The following is a 15,539-nucleotide window of genomic DNA, read 5'->3' as shown; positions in this document are numbered from 1 at the left end:
GTTAAATGATGAGGTTAGTGGCAGGTTCGGGATTTAGGGAACCAAATGAAGAAGTTTGGCTCCCCTAAATCACCTTTAGGATTGGTGCAAGATAGGGAGTTGTGAGAACCCCCTTTCTGGCGGAGCAGTGGTCCTTCTTAAAGGAATTTATGAACACAAAAAGCAAGACTGATAAAAAGAAGTTTATTATTGGCATTGAGAAGTCAGCTTTTGCTATGCATGAATAGAAAGGCTGAATTCCTTAGTGGCAAGGTCCCAACAGAGGAGTAAAGTAGTGGAGGAATCCTGGCAGAGAGAGAGAGAATTTCTAGCAGAGAAATCCCGACAGAAAGGTATAAAGTCTCATTAGGGAAATAAGTAAGGATAAAGAGAGGGTAATGCTGAAAGAAAATATCATTTTGGTGGACAGAGACTTGCTGCTAAGTCAGGATGGCATATTAGGTCCTCTGCAAGGATAGAGTTTAAATTGGCTCTTTTTATAATAGAAGCCTTGGCTACAAACCAAGGCCTGCTCTGGATGGAGGATGGCCAGTTTGAACTGAAATTTGAATAGAATTGAATGAGTGTCTCTTCAATACAAACATTCAATAAATCCCACAAACATTTATTGAATGCCTATGCCATGCCAGTGGTTCTCAAAATATGGTCTAGAGAATCTTGGGGATCTCTGAAATCCTTTTAGAGGGTCTACAAATTCAAAAATAGTTTTTATTTCCAATATGGAAAATGTCTATAAATATAACCCAGATAAACAAAAACACTTTGGAGAGATCCTCAATAATTTTTAATTGGATAAAGATACTGAAAACAAAAGTTTGCGAACCACTAGTCTATGCCCTAAGCATTGAAGGTAAATAAGACTGATTTTCATCATCCCCTTTCCCTCCACCATTTTATTTGTTGTTGTTCTTACATCATGGAAGATAACTGACCTATTATGTGGAAGACCTTGCTTAAAGTCCTAGCTCTGTCACTTATTTGTTGTATGACATTTATCTCTCTGGTCCTCAACTTTCTTGATCTAAATTTGATTTAAATGATCTCTTTAGTTCCCTCTAGTTGTATTTCTAATTTGACCAAGGAATTTTGAGAACTAAAAAAAAAAATTGTCATTCCTGTTCTGCTAGATGCTTAAAGCAGCTAGATGGCACTGTGAATAGAATGCCTATTCTGAAGTCTGAAGGTGTGAGGTCAAATTTGGCCTCAAAAACTTATAGCTGTGTGATCCAGGGTAAATCACTTAATCCTGTTTGCCTCAATTTCTTCATCTGTAAAATAAATTGAAGAAGGAAATAGCAAACTACTTCAAAGTCTTTGCCAAGAAAATTTCAAATGGGATCTTGAACAGCTAGACACAATTGAAATGACTGTTCAACAATAACAACAAAACAAATGTGTGTTTAATAAAATTCAAAATTAAAAGGTAAGGGATATAAAGTCAAGATTAGATCTGAGTTTCATGTTTCACACACTAGTTCTCTTTTGACCATCCATACTATCATTGATTAGTATCAGCCTGCAGCTGTTTATCATGATTTCTGGCAATCATTGACTCTTCCATCTGAGCTTGATATAAAATAATTAGACTGGGAAAACCAAGTTTGTATTTATTCCAGGAAGCAGAGAAACCTTTCAGTGTTGGTTCCCACAAAAAGTTGATAGGGAATATTAGAAAGTAAATCTGGTGATGAAATTGAAACTATTACCACTCATATGAAAGAGTGTTCCAAATCACTATTGATCAGAGAAATGCAAATTAAGACAACTCTGAGATACCACTACACACCTGTCAGATTGGCTAGAATGACAGGAAAAGATAATGATGAATATTGGAGGGGATGCAGGAAAACTGGGACACTGATGGTCGAGTTGTGAACAAATCCAACCATTCTGGAGAGCAATCTGGAATTACGCCCAAAAAGTTATCAAACTGTGCATACCCTTTGATCCAGCAGTGTTACTTCTGGGCTTATATCCCAAAGAGATACTAAAGAAGGGAAAGGGACCTGTGTGTGCTAAAATGTGTGTGGCAGCCCTGTTTGTAGTGGCTAGAAACTGGAAATTGAATGGATGCCCATCAACTGGAGAATGGCTGGGTAAATTGTGGTATATGAATGTTATGGAATATTATTGTTCTGTAAGAAATGACCAGCAGGATGAATACAGAGAGGCTTGGAGAGACTTACATGAACTGATGCTAAGTGAAATGAGCAGAACCAGGAGATCATTATATACTTCAACAACGATACTGTATGAAGATGTATTCTGATGGAAGTGGATTTCTTTGACAAAAAGACCTAACTCACTTTCAATTGATCAATGATGGACAGAAGCAGCTACACCCAAAGAAAGAACACTGGGAAATGAATGTAAAATATTTGCATTTTTGTTTTTCTTCCTGGGTTATTTTTATCTTCTGAATCCAATTCTCCCTGTGCAACAAGAGAACTGTTCAGTTCTGCACACATATATTATATCTAGGATATGTTGCAACATATTTAACATATATAGGATTGCTTGCCATCTAGGGGAGGTAGCGGAGGGAGGGAGGGGAAAAATCGGAACAGAAGTGAGTACAAGGGATAATGTTGTAAAAAAATTACCCTGGCATGGATTCTGTCAATATAAAGTTATTATAAAATAAAAAAAAAGAAAGTAAATCTGTGATCCTCCCAGGAATCCAATTATATGACCAGAAAAAGGTGTAATTAATGGATGGCCTGCTTGTGTGCTCCACTACCAGTTCCAAGTAACATCAAGAAATGCAAAGAAAACTCCCAGCAACCAGGACAGACCAGAGTGACCAACTCACGAGAGGACAGAGACAAGAGTTGTACAGATCAAAATTTATGCATCCACTGGAGGGAGTACCTGCATTGATTAGACCATGATTACCAATAATATTACTCCAGGGAGAGGATTGACTGTAATCCAATGTTACCCACAACTAGTTAAAATAAATGGTTGGGGAATATTATGGTGAAACTGCTAATGCTTGAGTATTTATTTGCAGACTGACATCCTGGGGTTAGATGCTAGTTCCTCCACCTGTAGAAAAGGGGGAGAGAAAGGGACCATAGAATAAAGAACAACACCCATAGCGTGTTGACCTTACAAAATCTGCAAGGGATAGATAAATCAAAACAGATTTAGAGGACTAATTTCTAAGGAGGCAAAATGTATGTTTAATTATGTAATCTGGTAGAGAAGATGTGTGATACAGGTTTCAGGTTTTCTTTGTTAGAAAATTTTAAGACAGAGATAATTTTATGTGATAATCAATAAACATTTGTTAAGCACCTTATGCTCCCACTGCATCCAGGGTTATCCAGTATCTGGCCATTGAACTCAGATGACTCTAAAAGAGAAAATGAGCTGGTGACCTTGCATAGCTTTCCCTCATTCAAATCCAATTCATAATTGTGGTTATCTTTAAGAACAAATTACTTTATTTATTTATTGGGGGTGGGGGTGGGGAGAGGGATGAGGCAGCTGGAGTTAAGTGATTTGGCTAGGGACACACAGCTGGTTAAGCATCTGAGGCTAGATTTGAACTCAAGTCTTCATGACTCCAGGACCAGTGCTCTATCCAAGAACAAAGTACAAACAACAAGCTAAGCACTGAGGATGACCAAAATAAGAAAAAAAGAAAAAAAAGAAGACCCTTGTTTAAAGAGCTCTGTTTAATGGAGGAGACAACATGCAAACAATTATATGAAACTAGGAAAGATACAAGATAAATTGAAGATAATAAAACTAAGAGAAAGCATTAAAATTAAGGGAGAATGTAGAAAGTTTCCTTGATAGAATTTTAGATGGAACTTGAAGGTAGGAAAGACCTGAGGCTGAGAGGAGGAAAAGAATTCACTACTTTACACCAAAGGAAAAAAACACTGTTTTTTCCTGATGCCTAGATACCAAACTCTCATCCAAACTCTCATCCAAGTCCTCAGTTTTTTTATAGGACAGGTAATTATGTCACAAAGAGATTACATCACTCATATCAACAGTATTTGCAGCTGACAGGAAGATGTTCAGGGAATGTTATGGGAACTACACTCTCATTTAACAAACAATCTACTAATCTGCTACAGGCTCTATTGTCTTTCCAAAAATAGAATTGCCCAGATAAACCTCTTCGACTAAAACTAGGAAGTAAACAACCATAGGAGATCATCGAAGGGGAGACTAAAAATAATAAGAAAGGGACACTGGGAGAAGGAAACTATAAAAGAAATGCTTTAAAAAAAAGGTAGGGGAAGCAAGATGGCCCAGTGGGTAGAACACCAGCCCTGGACTCAGGAGAATCTGAGGTCAGATCCAGTCTCAGACATGTACTAGCTGCATGACCATAGGTAAGTCACTTAACTTGCCTTAAAAAACAACAACCATCCAAAAAACCAAAAAACAAAAACCCAAAACCAGTGAATACCACCCCCACTCCCAACCCCCCAACTCTCTTCCTCCTTGGGACAATAATTTTAAAAGATTTTACTTGCTTCCTCAGAATAATCTCCTAAAAGGATGGTCTGTGATCTCTAATGGAAATTTAGGGAATGGGAAAGAAGACCTAACACAATAGTGGCACAACCTTCAATATTGTCTCTGCATCCTGGTGGGATGTGGTAGGATCAGCTGAGATTCTTTAACCAACAATATTCTACAAGAGAACTAGTAAACCCAAATCAAGCAAACTCAAACAGTCTAACCCATATTAGTAGGTAAAACCATATGTGTGTCTGTTTTGTGTGTTATATTTAAAATGCTCACATGATTTAATTTTTTTTAATACTCTTTCATACAACTTGAGAGGATTCTCAAGTTCATAGCAGGTAAGAGCTGGAAGAACCTTAGAGATCGCCTAGTCTAATCCCCTAATTTTAACAGAGGAAAGGAAAGTCAAGGGAGCTGAAGTGATTTGTGGAAAGGTACCTAACTAGTTAATGATGAATCTGGGAACAGAAACTAGGTATTTTAGTTCATGGTCCAAAGTTCTCCCTTACTGAATCACTGTGCCTCCCAAATGGCCAAAAATAAAATTCAGTTTGTTATCCTCCCCAAGAAAATTACTTCTGAAAAGATGAAAGGACAAGGATGGGGTGGAAATGAATTTATGGATATCAGTAAGCCAAACAGCTATGACAGTGTCTAAATTTATTTTATATGATACCATAGGGCATAGTCTACTAATAACAGTAACATCAATTAGTATCATGCTTTAAACAAATAGCCTTAAAAATTACCCTGGCATGGGTTCTGTCAATAAGTAAAAAAAACATAAAACAAATAGCCTTTGTCAATGGCTAAGTATATCCTTAAGCATTAAACATGAGCCCAAACTCAAAATCAAAGAATAAAGTTTGATCTCCCCTACAAAAGATGATTTGTATCTTCATTTTTTAGCTTTTAAAAAATACACAAGATAGCAAAGAGGATACACACTTCATTCTGAGCTCCCCTACTACCCTCACTATTGATTACAAAATTCAGCCTCTGAAATAGTGCTTGACTAGAAGAATCCAGGAATATTGGGAGTACAAATTACCAGAAGATAATTTGGAAGATCGCCAGAAAAGGTCTGTCTTGATCAGTGAGAAGAGGTCAGCTCAGGCAGGGAGGCAAAACACAGAGGCTAGCACATACTGAATGGACTGGGGGTGGGGTGCAGTCTCCAGGGGGTGGAGAATTTGCAGGGAGGTCTCTACCACAGGGTAGGCTGCTCTGCTTTGGTTGCAAAGCAAAAGATGAGCAGAGAAGTTACACAAATGCAAAAGGTAGAGTGTACCCAAAAATGCCAGTTTCACAGGATCTGCCATACCTACCCAGTACTGGGAGTGATTCAGCACGATCATAGCGCAGCCACTCTGCATAGAGCAATCGCTCTTCACAGCCTATTTCCAGGACAGCCACTGTCTGTCCCTGGTTCTGTAGAGGAAGCTTGGAAACTCCTTGCCCTAAAGGCAGACCCCAAGATTTTTTTTTTAAATTGAGTAAAAAAGCAAAGTGAGATCTAACTATAGGTAGCTTCTATACTGCAAGAGAACAGATTTTGAACCCTGAGGAGATTAATAATAGACAATCTCCAGACAAAACCTCAAAGGGGATATAATCTGATCCCCACTACACAAAGCTCTCCTAGAAGAAATTTTTAAAAATCTTAAAAGAGGGGCAGCTAGGTGGTGCAGTGGATAAAGCACTAGCCCTGAAGTCAGGAGGACCTGAGTTCAAATCTGATCTCAGACACTTAACACTTTCTAGCTGTGTGACCCTGGGCAAGTCACTTAACCCCAACTGCCTCAGCAAAAAAAAAAAAAAAAAAAAAAAAAAAAAAAAAATCTTAAAAGAGAGTTAGAAGAAAAATGGGGAAAGGAAAGGGAAGTTCTATAAGAGAGTATAGAAAAGGCATATTATTACTCATTAAAAGAAAGATTTGAAAAAGAAAACAATTCCCTGAAATGTGAAATGGAAAAGGTAAAGAACTCCCAGGGAAATAGAATTTATGAATTGGAAAAGATAAAGAACTCCCAGGAAAGCAGGATTTGTGAATTGGAAAAAGAAAATAAGTCAGTAAAAAAAAATTGTGAAATGAAAAAATTCCATAGAACTAAACATCTCATTTAAAAACTCAATTGGACATACACAAAAAGAAGTAAAAAAAAAAAGTAAATGAAGAAAATAACTCATTAAAAATCAGAACTGAACAAATAAAAATGAGATGGCAAGAATCAGTCAAGCAAAACCAGAAAAATGAAAAAAATAGGAAAAAATGTTAAATATCTACTTGGAAAAACAACAGAACTGGAAAATAGATCTAGGAGAGATAATCCAGGGATAATTGGGCTCCCTGAAAATCATGATGAAAAAAAGAGCCTAGACACTATTTTTCAGGAAATCATCAAAGAGAATTGCCCAAACAGAATCAGACGGTAAAATAGCCATTAAAAGAATTCATTGAACATATCTTGAAAGAGACCCCAAAATAAAAACTCCAAGGAACATTGTGGCTAAATTTCAGAACTATGAGACTAAGGAAAAAATATTACATGCAGCCAGAAAAAAACAATTCAAATACTGAGGAGATAAGAATCGCTCAGGATCTAGCAGCTTCCACCTTAAAGGATCAAAGGGCCTGGAATCTGATATTCTGAAAGGCAAAGGAACTTGGAATGCAGCCAAGAATAAATTACCCAGCTAAGCTGGGCATTTTCTTCCAGGGAAGAAGATGGACATTCAATGAAACATGTGAATTCCATTTATTTCTAATGAAAAAACCAGAGCTAAACAAAAAATTTGATCTCCAAATATAGGACTCAAGAGAAGCATAAAAAAATAAAAAGAACTTTTGAAAACTGTATTTCTGTTATGGGTATACACAAAGAGTTCATGTATAATTTGATTTTACTATTATAATATTTTAAAAAAGGAATTAGAAGTGGAAGGGGAATTGTAGCAGAAAAAGGGAAAAGTGGAGATAAAAAGAGGGAAATTACATCTCACAAAGAGGCAAAGGAAACCTATTGTATCTGAGGGAATTAAGGAAGGGGGAGGAACATTGTGTGAATCTTATTTGCAGATTTGGCTCAAAGAGAAAATATTAGATATATTTGTTTATAGAGAAACCTCTCTCATCATCTCAATGAAAAGTGGGAGAGGAAAAGGGGAAAGGAAAGGAGGAGGGAATACAGAATAAAAGGAAATAAGAAATAGTAAGGGAAAGGTATAAAAAGGGGGGGGGAAGGGATTGTAAAGGAGAGCTGCATGAGCCAAGAGAAAACAGGGCAGCCAAAATAATGAAGTTTTAAGAGCCTTTATTACTGGCCAGGACTGATCCCCCAACACCAAGACTGGAGGGGTCAGTAATGAGTGGCCTCGGAGACATATATTTATAGAAAGAAGAGAGAGACATCAAAATGTTTCTTGATACATTTGTCATAATAAATAAATTTCTATTCTAAACAGGAGGCAAAAAGTTATCACTCTAAGGATGTTATTCCCAGGCAGCAATAAGCAGTATTTAAGCTTGTCAGGTTGTCAAGGTCTCACATTTGTCAGGACAGCACATCTGGGGGCGTAAAAATACCATCTGCATTAGGGATTGAAGAACTAGTAATAAACTTCTAACTATACAGATTCAAGATTATGTTTCTGACGGTCCCTTTGGAGTGCCTTTTCCACTTTAAGGCAAGTGGTGCTCATAAATTTAATACTGGGGAGGGGAGTAAGGGGGAAAAGAAATAGAAAAGTATAATCTGGTGATAATAAGATGGCAGGAAATACAGAATTAGTAGTTTTAACCGTACATGTGAATGGGCTGAACTCTTCCATAAAGCAGAGGCAGATGGCAGATTAGATCAAAAGCCAGAACCCTGCAATATACTGTTTACAGTAAACACATTTAAAGCAGGGTGATGCATACAGAATAAAGATAAAAGGTTGGAGCAGAATCTATTATGCTTCAAGTGAAGTCAAAAAAGCAGGGATAACTATCCTTATCTCAGACCAAGTAAAAGCAAAAATTGATCTAATTAAAAGAGATAAGGAAGGAAAATCTTGCTAAAGAGTAGCATAGATAATGAAGCAATATCAATAGTAAACATATATGCACCAAGTGGTATAGCATCTAAATTCCTAAAGGATAAATTAAGAGAGCTGCAAGAAGAAATAGACAGCAAAACTATAATAGAGGGAAATCTCAACCTTGCACTCTCAGAATTAGATAAATCAAACCACAAAACACATAAGAAAGATGTTAAAGAGATAAATAGAATATTAGAAAAGTTAAGTATAATAGATCTTTGGAGAAAAGTAAATGGAGACAGAAAGAAGTACATTTTCTTCTTAGCAGTTCATGAAACCTATACAAAAAAATGACCATATAATTAGGACATAAAGACCTCAAAAGTAAATGCAGAAAGGCAGAAAAAGTAAATGCATTCTTTTCAGATCACGATGCAGTAAAAACTTCATTCAACAAAAAGCCAGGGGAAAATAGACCAAAAAGTAGTTGGAAACGAAATAATCTCATCCTAAAGAATGAATGAGTGAAACAGCAAATCATAGACACAATAATTTCATCCAAGAGAATGACAACAATGAAACAATATACCAAAATTTGTGGGATGCAGCCAAGGTGGTAATAAGGGGAAATTTTATACCTCTAGAGGCATTATGCATTATTGCATAAAATAGAGAAAGAGAAGATCAATGAATTGGGCTTGCAACTAAAGAAGCTAGAAAAAAGAGCAAATAAAAAACCCCCAAATACTAAACTTGAAATTCTAAAATTAAAAGGAGAAATGAATAAAACTGAAAGTTAAAAAAAAAAAACTATTGAATTAATAAATGAAATTAAGAGTTGGTTTTATGCAAAAACCAACAAAACAGATAAACCTTTGGTAAATTTGCTTAGAAAAAGGAAAGCGGAAAATCAAATTGTTATTCTTAAAAATGAAAAGAGAAAACTCTACACTAATGAAGAGGAAATTAGAGCAATAATTAGGAGTTACTTTGCCCAACTTTATGCCAATAAATTTGATAACCTAAGTGAAATGTATGACTACCTTCAAAAATATAGGCTTCCCAGATTAACAGAGGAGGAAGTAAAGTGTTTAAATAGTCCCATTTTAGAAAAGGAAATAGAACAAGCTATTAATCAACTACCTAAGAAAAAATCCCCAGGACCAGATGGATTTATATGTGAATTCTACCAAACATTTAAAGAACAATTAACTCAATGCTATATAAACTATTTGAAAAAAATAGGGATTGAAGGAGTCCTACCAAACTCCTTTTATGATACAGACATGGTACTGATACCTAAACCAGGCAGGATGAAAACAGAGAAAGAAAATTATAGACCCATCTCCCTAATGAATATTGATGTAAAAATCTTAAATAAAATATTGCAAAAAGATTACAGAAAATCATCCCCAGGATAATACAGCATGACTAAGTAGGATTTATACCAGGAATGCAGGGCTGGGTCAATATTAGAAAAACTATTAGCATAATTGGCTATATCAATAACCAAATTAACAAAAATCATATGACCATCTCAATAGATGCAGAAAAAGCATTTGATAAAATCCAACATCTATTCCTATTAAAAACACCAGAGATTATAGGAAAAATGGACTTTTCCTTAAAATAGTCAGTAGCATCTATTTAAAACCTTAGTAAGCATCATATGTAATGGGGATAAACTGGAACCATTCCCAATAAGATCAGGAGTGAAACAAGGTTGCCCACTATCACCATTACTATTCAATATTGTATTAGAAATGCTAGCTTCAGCAATAAGAGTTGAGAAAGAGATTAAAGGAATCATCTTTGCAGATGATATGATGGTACACTTAGAGAACCCTAGAGATTTTACTAAAAAGCTATTAGAAATAATCCACACCTTTAGCAAAGTTGCAGGATACAAAATAAATCTATAAGTCATCAGCATTCTTATATATTACTAACAAAATCCAATACAGTTACAAAGAGAAATTCCATTTAAAGTAACTACTGATAATATAAAATATTTAGGAATCTATCTGCCAAGGGAAAATCAGGAAGTATATGAGCAAAACTACAAAACACTTTCCACACAAAGTCAGATCTAACCAAGTGGAAAAATATTAAGTGCTCTTGGGTAGGTCGTGGAAATATAATAAAGATGACAATACTACTTAAACTAATCTATTTATTTAGTGCTATACCAATCAGACTCCCAAAAAACTATTTTAATGACCTAGAAAAAAATAACAAAGTTTATATGGAAAAACAAAAGGTCAAGAATTTCAAGGGAATTAATGAAAAAAAAAAATCAAATGAAGGTGGCCTAGCTGTGCCAGATCTAAAATTATATTATAAAGCAGTGGTTACCAAAACCATTTGGTATTGGCTAAGAAATAGACTAGTTGATCAATGGAATAAGTTAGGTTCAAAGGACAAAACAGCCAAGAACTTTAATAATCTAGTGTTTGACAAACCCAAAACCCCCATTTTTTGGGATAATAACTCACTATTTGACGAAAATTGTTGGGAAAATTGGAAATTAATATGGAAGAAACTAGGCATTCACCCACACATAACACCGTATACTCAAATAAGGTCAAAATGGGTTCATGACCTTGGCATAAAGAATGAGATTATAAATAAATTGGAAAAGCGTAGGATAGTTTACCTCTCAGACCTGTGGAAGAGAAAGGAATTTATGACCAAAGAAGAACTAGAGATCATTATTGATCACAAAATAAAAAATTACTTCTAGTTGCAGCCTATGAAATAAATGGAATGCAAGAATAGAATTAATCCCCTCCATGGATTATATTAAGCTTAAATTCAGCCAAAAATATATTCAAAGTGTTGAACAACAACAACAAAAAATACAATTCGTCTTGTAAGGAAAGCTATATAATGTGTACCATCCAGCATCAGTAAATTGATAGTTAACATCAACTTTTTAAAATACTGCCAATGCTGCTGCTGTTTAAGGTTTACATAGTCTTTTTAGTTACCAGATATCTTCCACCAATTTTTCTTAGTTGGTTAATCATAATATCAGCTTTAAAGAACCTAGGGATTATTATTTCCATTTTATAAATAACAATACATAGAAGCAAAGGATAAGTCCTAGTCACACAAAGTATCCTTTTAACATTGAACAGATGGTTGGAGAGATGGAAGAAGAAATTGGGGATCTGGGAATTGTCACTCCTCACCTTGGTTATAAGAGAGTCAATCTTGCTGGTATCTTTTGTTTTTACATAAATTTCATTTTAAAATATTTCTTTCCATCTTTCTCTATCCAGCAGGTTTTCCACTATAAAAATAATTTTAAAAAGAACAAAAAGCTCTTCAGCAATACCAACTAAAACATCATCTAAGACTGAGAGTAATGGAACATCCTACTGTAAAGGTCCAGCTCTGGAAAAGAGGGAAAAATGTAGGTTTTTGACATTTTTTTTTAACACAGCCTAAATGATCTAGTGGTTTCAAATTCACGTAGAAATGGATCCCTGCAGCCCCATACTGACTTAGAAAACCACAAATTAATATTATCTAAGTTGCATTATATTTTTATTATTTTGTTCAACATTTCCAATTACATTTTAATCCAAAGTCTTATGGGCTGAAGCAGTCCTGAGTCAGTTTGATATCTCTGTTCCAGGTCATTCGGTAAAACTTAAGAAATAAAACAAATATTTTGTACCTTTCCATCATTTCAAATACCAAGTTTTCTAAATATTCTTATCTATGTCTGGTAAAAGGTCTGCTCAGTAATAAGCTAAACAATAATACTAATATCTAATATTTCAATTATTATAATTCTAATGCCCAGGAAAGATAGCCTTATATAGAGAGAAGATGGTAAAATTAAAATATTTCTGTAACTTCGGAGACAACAATCTTATCCTCTTCTAATGTAGCTTACCCATTCCAATCTTTAGGTATCAAATTTGTAAGTATAGTCATTGCTAAAGTATGTGTTCCTGAAGAACATTCTTTCATGGAACCATAACTAAATACCTACTTAACATGTAAAGCATGTTTTGTACACATATGAAACATGTGTAAGCAAGTAAATGCACTGTTTATATTTTAAACTATGTATTGAAACTAAGACAGGATACTCCAATTTTTAAACTGTACCAGTACAGGAATGGGAATTATGGAAGGAAAAGGAAAGTAAGGTGGAGAAGAAAAGAGCTTTTTCTAATGAAATTATTTTTCTCAAAAGTTTGCACATCTGATACCCCCTGATCCAGCAGTATTTCTACTGGGCTTATATCCCAAAGAAATCTTAAAGAAGGGAAAGGGACTTATATGTGCAAGAATGTTTGTGGCAGGTCTCTTTGTAGTGGCCAGAAACTGGAAATTGAGTGGACCCATCAATTGGAGAATGGCTGAATAAATTGTGGTATATGAACATTATGGAATATTATTAGTCGGTAAGAAATGACCAGCAGGATGATTTCAGAAAGACCTGGAGTGACTTACATGATGCTGAGTGAAATGAGCAGGACCAGAAGATCATTATATACTTCAACAACAATACTATATGATGATCAATTCTGATGGACGTGGCCCTCTTCAACAATGAGATGAACCAAATCATTTCCAATAGAGCAGTAATGAATGGAACCAGCTACACCCAGCAAAAGAACTCTGGGAGATGACTATGAACCACTACATAGAATTCCCAATCCCTATATTTTTGTCCGCCTGCACTTTTGATTTCCTTTACAGGCTAAGAGTACACTATTTCAAAGTCTGATTCTTTTTGTACAGCAAAATAACTGTTTGGACATGTATATTTATATTGTATTCAATTTATACTTTAACATATTTAACATTTATTGGTCAACCTGCCATCTCGGGGAGGGGATGAGGGGAAGGAGGGGAAAAATTGGAAAAAAAGGTCTGGCAATTGTCAATGCTGTAAAATTACCCATGCATATAACCTGTAAATAAAAAGGTTTTTTAAAAAAAAGGTTTGCACATCTGGATCTCAGTTTCTCTGAAACTCTTGGCTATGTCCCTCATGGAAGACATGTCATTACAGGTGTCTCTCCTAGATTTAGGCTAAGGAATTAATTCTCTCCTCTCCCCTAGAATAATCTCCTTCTGGGTGTATAAGGTATTGGGTGTTGGATAAGGGAAAGAGGACTGATAGCAAAACAATGGTTCTGAGAAGCAGTGAAATTCCTCGATTCATAGACATTCTGTTCTATCATGTTGTCTAGATATCTATCTCTGTGTGTGTATGTGCCTTATATTTGTATTATGGGAAGGACAGGGAGGAAAGAGGGAAATGGGGAGGGAAGAGAGAGAGGATGGAAGAGATAAAAGGAGGATGAGAGACACACGGAGAGAAACAGAGAATGAAGACAGAGAGGAAAGAGAAAGGGAAAAGGGGAGAGGGGAGGTGGTGAATGGAGGTGAGTTAAGAACTGAGGATGTTAATATTTGAAGTTTTTCTTTTTTCTCTCCCCCCCACCTCCCCTCTCTTTGTCTCCCTCCCTTCCTCATTGGTCTGGAGCTCTGAGTCTTTCAAACTTCAGGAAGAAAGTAAAGAAGCTATGAATAGTGAGAAAAGGGTAGGGTGAAGTCAAGATTGGAGGGGATAGCCAGGGCAAAGATGAGATGAGTCACAGCCAAAGCCTGGCAGCTGAGCAGAGGGAGAGGACTGCCCAGTGCTGGTAATGCTCAGTAATGCTGATAACATGCCCAGACAAGTCTCCCATACTGTGGTTAGAAAAAAAACAGTATGGCAATGATTTGAGTTTATTTTGCTAGGCTTGTGATTTCACTGATATAGAGAACTTCTGATTAAAACTACAATAACAACAACCAAAAAAAAAACCCTAAAATTAAGCCAGGCACTGAATAATAAAGGCCATCTTGGCCCAGGAGAGAAGTGGTAGAGAAGTGGGGATTAAGGATGCTGAATGCTGCACACACTATCAGATAAGATCATTCACCATTGGTTGATTTTGTGCAATTATTTTTCTTTGTTACATGGGAAAGATTACCTGTTTATAGTAGTATATCTGGAAATGAGATGATTAAAGTAAGCAATAAAATTTATTTTGAACAACAACAAAAAAAGGCAATTTCGTCTAGAGGGAAAATTCAATCAATCAACAAACATCTATTAGGTGCCTACTATGTCAGGTACTGTGCTAGGTGAGAGAGATGCAAGTAAATAAGTAACCCAAATCTTTGTTCTCAAGAATCTTACATTCTATTGGGTAGGGAGAAGAATAGATATTTATAGATAAGTAAATATAGGATACATATAAAATAAACACAGTGATTGGAAATGAGGTACGAACAACTAGAGTAAAAGCCTCTAGAAAGAGATTGCACTTGTACCTTTAGAGTCCTAAGGGGCAAAAGTCATAAAAAGCACATTCCACATATGGAAGATAATCTACAAAAGCTCAAAGGTGAGAAAGAAAGAATGTAGTTTGGCCAGAGCAGAGTGTGTGAGGGAGAGAAGTGTATAACAAGACTAGAAAGGTATCTGCCTGGAACCAGATAATGAAGGGATTTACCAAACAGGAAGAGTATTTTATCTATAGGCAAGTGGAAAGTGGGAGGTGGGCACTGAAAATTCCTGGGCAGGAGAGTGACAGTCAATCTAAGTTTTGGGAATATCTATCCGGCAGCTGGGAGAGGTATCTGAGTTCTAATTCTGACTTCATCTTTCATTTACCTGGGTGACCTTAGGCAAGTCACCCCTTTGAGTTTTAGTTTTCTTCTCTGTAAAATAAGAAGGTCTGACTACATGATTGCTAGGCCTTCAAGCTCTAAAAATTTAGAATTTCATAAATCTTGAACTTCTCCGAGGGCTGGTTCTAAACTATAGCACTAGTTTTAGATCCAAAATTAAAGATTTTTGTATTGAAATATGTTTCCAAAACATTGTTCCACTCCTTATGAAGATTCTGTGCTTTGTTTACCAAATAATTTGCTTTTCATGAGGTTAGCAAGGTCAATTTTCCTTCCACACCCTAAAATATTCCATAGTATCACAGAAACAT

The 15,539-nt window shown here is 35.7% G+C and overlaps 1 protein-coding gene across 2 annotated transcripts in view; it reads right to left on the bottom strand.

Annotated features, from left to right (window-relative positions):
- SUSD6 (sushi domain containing 6) overlaps positions 1–15,539 on the bottom strand; it is a 117,489-nt gene that overhangs the window by 55,919 nt on the left and 46,031 nt on the right. The gene's annotated exons all lie outside the window — the stretch shown is intronic.

Source organism: Antechinus flavipes, chromosome 2 (assembly GCF_016432865.1).
Source record: "Antechinus flavipes isolate AdamAnt ecotype Samford, QLD, Australia chromosome 2, AdamAnt_v2, whole genome shotgun sequence".
Taxonomy (NCBI): domain Eukaryota; kingdom Metazoa; phylum Chordata; class Mammalia; order Dasyuromorphia; family Dasyuridae; genus Antechinus; species Antechinus flavipes.
Note: the sequence above shows the minus strand (reverse complement) of the source record. Positions and strands in the feature narration are given on the sequence as shown.